Genomic DNA, 6,000 nt, shown 5'->3' on the forward strand with positions numbered 1-6,000 from the left:
ACGATATCATCAGCCTCCTTCAACAGGAGAACCAAACCTTGAAAGATCAGGGCACAACCCGAACCCAAATGGTGCACCACTGAGGATGGCATCAACTAGGTGAACCAACAAATCAACGAGCTCTCCCAACGAATTGGCCATAACACTGTGAAGCGGGATGCCACCCAGATTGTCCAGAAGATGCTAAAGACATACCGCGCTTCTCTATTCACAGCAGACGTCCTCAGCAAGTCGTCCCCTCAGGATTTCATCCAGCCATCCTTTGCCATGTATGATGGCAACACCGCCTAGCCCGGCATGTCTCCCGCTACATCCAAAGCTTAGCACTCTATAGTGCTCAAGAATGGGACCACCTACAATGTCGTTTGGTCCCAGCTAGCCTGAAGGATGGAGTTCTTGATTGGTTATACACACTCGAGCCAAATTCAATCAAAAGTTTTGAGAAACTCACTGATTGTTTCGAGCCAGTATGTGCATAATAGACGCAAACAGGCCAACCTCGATTCATTTTTTCAACTGTCCCAGAAAAGTGACGAGTCAATCCACTCCTTCTTAGGGTGATTCAAGATGGAGTTACTATCAATGGAGAGCGGCCTCAAGGAGTCCTTTTCCATTTTAGCGTTCACCAACGCCATTCAGAAGCACACTCTACTGGCCAGGTCTCTAATGAAAGAGCATCTTGAGAAACTGGAAGACCTGTACACACGGGTTGACAAATACATCAAGCTATAAGAGGACTGGATCGCAAGAAAGAAAAAAAGAAATTGTGGCAATCTTAGATGCCGCTCCTTCATCCAAAGAACGACCTAGACACCAAGGACAAAAGGCCAACACCAGGACGCACACCAAGCGGGAGTTTGTTGTCCTCACCAGACGCCCTAGTTACATATTGGAAAAGATTAAAAAAAATCAAATGTTGCATGTCTAGCAGCAGAAGTGGTATTAACAGAATAATTGCATGGTCGGCAGATCATTTTTGAAATGTTGCATGTCTAGCAGCAGAAGTGGTATTAACAGAATAATTGCATGGTCGGCAGATCATTTTTGAAATGTTGCATATCTAAATCAGTTTGAAAGTTATAGAAAGCATATCCAAGGAATTTGGTTTTGACTTTTTAAATACCAGTTTCACCCCTCTGTGTTATGTTTATAAAGCAGAGAAATTTGGTGATTGTTAGTACCCAAATAGGTGAACATACCTCATACACTATATGTCACACCCCAAATTTTTAGAAAATTAAAAATAGGGAATTATCCACACCCTATTCCATCTTCTAAAAACCCAGGATGAAACGAAACCCTAATAACCCATTACTAAACACGATATATAAAAAAAAAAATAAGATCAAATTAAAACCAAAAGAACAACTCTTAATTCACAAATAAAAAAAAAAATACTAACCAACTCTATTACACTGTTTCAAATCAAAACTTTCCATTTCAGAAAACTTAAACCAGTAAGGCTCCAAAAGCGAAACCAAATCAAACGTTGTCATCCAATGCATTCTACCATATATGTTTCCAAGAACACACCCACGTTGTAAAACAAAGCAAACATGGGTCAGCAAATTGAATTTGTTGGTATGAGTAAGACTAAAATAAAATATACACTACTACATTCCATCTTCCAAATAAATTAATAAATATAACATTACCAATCATTTCAACTTGGAAGACAAGATAGTTCCATTTTCCAAAACGGCATGTAGTTTCTTCCCAAGTAAGATTTCCATTCCATTATCTCATAAATTAATTTAATTAAAATCTTACCTATAACTGCTTACGTGTTAGGGTAGGACAACGTCTCTACATAAAAAGTTAATAAGTACTACCCGACTTGCAAAACAAAGTTAGATTTTCCAAACATAATCTTTAAAAATCTACATTTATTTCACTCTCATTGCAACCATCATGGGTATACATAATCTGGCATAATATATAGCCAATATTAGCATTCATGTCACACCACCCTATCCATCATATCACGCTAACCACATTCACGTACATTCCTTCATAAGAAATTATATGTATCCACTCGTATACTTATGAGAACGAGAAAATCACAACCAGAGAGTACATTCATCCCTCGTGAGTATCAACTCACACAACCCACTTATATATTTCGTGTAAGAAATCATGTGCATCATAATACATAAATATTCATATACAATAACTCCATCATACTTAAAATCAATATTTTACTAATTAATCACTCGTCTACTTATGAGAACGAGGAAAATATCATAACTAGGGAGTACATTCATCCCTCGTGAGTATCAACTCACACCAACCACGTATATATTTATTGTAAAAAATCATGTACATCATAATACATAAATATTCATATGCAATAACTCAGTTATACGTAAAATCAATATTTTTACTTTGCTTATTATTAATTATCTTGTTGACTCATTTATTAAAAGACACAGCCCAACCTTTAGTTCCTACTCCACGATTTGCACTTCACACATTTGCTAAATCACACATATCCGTGTGCCTCACTCACACCGAGTACCACTACAAGACATATGTCCCAACTCCCAAGCGGGGATATCGCCTCCAGAAAATATATTTTCATCTTGTAAACTCGTAACTTGTTAGTCACAGCCATCTCTGGGCTTTCCATACACATACACAAAACCTCTTTTGGGCATAACAAAATATCAGGTCATTCATAGCACATTCAATGAATACCTTGGGTCATTCCCGCCACATTCAAGGAATACCCATCATAACACTAACAGGTTATTCATGAAACATTCAATGAATATCTTAGGTCATTCTCGCCACATTCAAGGAATCTATACCTACATTCTCATACACTCAAGGAATACAGCCCACCCGCAAGGCGAATGCCTTAGTTCCTCTCTAAGGCGGCTTTTCACATAACATCATTAGGCATAAACATTTCTTTTCATCAAAGAGGCGTGGAGAGATCTAAAAATATGGGCGACACATTAAATTTTCACCGGATACTTTTACACCAGATTTTAACACTCAAGAGTTCTCATTTATTATAATATTTTCATTACAAAACAAACATCGTCTCAAACAATAATTCATTACTAAAGATTCCAAACACAATAACTAATCAACTCACCTCATTATCAATTATATAAATCATAGATATCAAAAAATTCAATCAGGAATAACGCATTAGTTAAATGTCTCGTGAATACATTTTAAACAACCACAATCACGTACACAATTAAGTACTAACATTGTTCACATATAGTTATCATAATAACTAATATATAATATATAATATAGTGTAGTGTAGTGGCTACACTTTTGCTCAAAGCTGCCAACGTATCCAAATCTTTCAAGATTGGAATCAAGCCTTCGTAGTTCTTATCAAAACTTACGTTTTTAGGACATATTCAAAGTCAAAATCCATCGGTGCTAATATATATAATTGCATAATACCACGCCAAATCTTTAGCTACCAATATACGCTCTATACATACAATATTCATTAAGCAATTATGCATGCAACTCTTATTCCAATACATGTAATAGAACTCTTTAAACAAATAAATTAATTACTCCTCTAATCAATACATGCATATTTATTTAAAATATTAATACGATACAAATTGCATGATTATTATATTTTTTCTTGTACAACTAAAACCTACACTAATAAGTTACGTATATTGTTCTATGCATGAGAAATTGGTTATGACAGTTTGACTTTTGTCCATTCTAAAAATTATAGAAAATTCATATAATCAAAGTTTTGAATCAATTATACCATTCTGAAAATTAGACAGAAAATTCATTTCAATACAAAAATTCCTAAACACTAATTCGTTTAGTATGTACCCTAAACTATGTGATGGAACAGACCCAACAACTTAAATTATGTTATTCAATTTTCTGTCTCACTTTCTTGTAAAATTCAAATCAAATAGAATATAAACTGGAATCAGTCAAGGCCAATTGGAAATGAAAGATGATTCAGAGAACTAAAATTGTTTAGTTTTGTTGAAAAACTAGTTACATCATCTAATTAGTTGAATTTAAGTCACAAATCAGTACTTGTGCATAATTCTGCAAACATATCATCGTTCCAAATGACAATGAAAATTTCAAAACAAATAGCAAATGGTCATAATTAAATATGGAACTTTTATAAAATGATAATAAAGCATTTATGAAGCAACAAGATAAAATTCACAAAAAAAAAACATTTATATATATATATATATATATATATATATATATATATATATATATATATATATATATATATATATATATATATATATATATATATATATATATAGATATATTGATAAAAATATGTCTACTCACCTGAAATTGAATTTGCAAAAGAATAATACCAATGCTTCCTTTTCTCCAATCTAGTTTCTTGCTAGGGTTTTGTTTTTGAATAATAAGATTTTTACAGAGGAAATTCGTAGGTATTGTTTATTCAATGTTTTTAAGTCTGTTTAAGTTAACCTATGGGCCTCAAATGGGTCTAAACACACCCAAGGTCCATACCTATATGAATATGTACATTTTAACAATGTTTTCAAGCCCAAAAAATGATTCTAAAATACCCACACAAGTTCTAACAAACAATTCAAGTAAAAACAATTTTGAAAAAATCAACAACATCCAAACAAATTCTAGAACAAACTAGACTTCATAATATAATAGTTATTTTCAATTCAAATAATGTAATTTATGTTGTTTAAAAATTGGGGTTGTTATACTATATATGTTGATGTATGATTGTTCATACCCCAAATATGTATAAACAATGATTGTTCATACTTCAATAGGTGTTCTTTATAATCATACATTATGTTGAGGTATATGAATAGTGATTGTGTATAGCTCATGTTGAGATATGAACAATGATTGTGTATAACTCATGTTGAAGTATGAACAATGATTGTTCACTACTAGAAAAAAAAAAAAAACACATAGATAGCTTTTGTTTAATAGCTTATGTAAAAAAGTGCTATAAAAAAAAATTACGAACAGTGATTGTTTATAGCTCATGCATGTTGAGTTGTTCATACCCCGAATAGATATGAACAATTACAAACATTGATTATTCATAGCTCATGTTTGATGTATGAACAGTGTTGATGTATGAATAATAATTGTTCATACCCCAAATAGGTATGAACAACGATTGTTCATACTCCAATAGGTATTTTTACTGATTATATATATATATTAATGTTGAGGTATAAACAATGATTATTCATAGCTCATGTTGAGTCATGAATAGTGATTGTGCATAACTCATGATGAAGTATGAATAGTGATTGTTCATAGCTCATGTTGAGGTATGATATGATACTATATACATTGGGTCGTTTTGATTGGGCCAGGTCGTTTATTATTTCGCATGAGGGGTATACTTGACCTTCCATCTACCTAAGCCGTTTTTTATTTCGCATCAAGAGTAGACTTAACCTTTCATCTACCCGGTCCTTCTGAGTGATTAAAAAAAATAAAAAGAGGTGTTGAGAGTTACTTTTTGGGCGGTTTTGTCCTTGAAAGTCATTCCCTGTTTTTTAGTATGTGTATTGTACATAAGGGTGGAATTCGAGCTAAACGAGTTGAGCTTTACTATGCTCAAGCTCGGCTCGTTTATTACACGAGTCTTAAATTGAGCTCGAGCTCGGCTCATATAGTTAAACTAGCGAGCTCGAGCCGAGCTTAAACAAGCCTAGCCCGAGTAGCTCAGCTATTTTACACTACAAAGATGCCATTTCAACTAAACGAGCTCATCAAGCACATTTGCTACACGAGCTTTAATTTGAGCTTGAGCTCGGCTCATATAGTTAAACGAGCGAGCTCAAACTGAGCTTAAACTAGTCGAGCCTGAACCACTCGGCTCAAATTCCACCCTTATGTGTACGTAAAAGGAAAGAACAATAATAGTCCTGCTAACAGTACTTTGGGTTGCTCGGAAATAGTTGGTCCTCTATTTTTGTATGTGTGTATTCGTGTAACCAAATAGGAATATTA

The sequence above is a fragment of the Coptis chinensis genome, chromosome 6 (genome assembly GCF_015680905.1).
Source record: "Coptis chinensis isolate HL-2020 chromosome 6, ASM1568090v1, whole genome shotgun sequence".
Taxonomy (NCBI): domain Eukaryota; kingdom Viridiplantae; phylum Streptophyta; class Magnoliopsida; order Ranunculales; family Ranunculaceae; genus Coptis; species Coptis chinensis.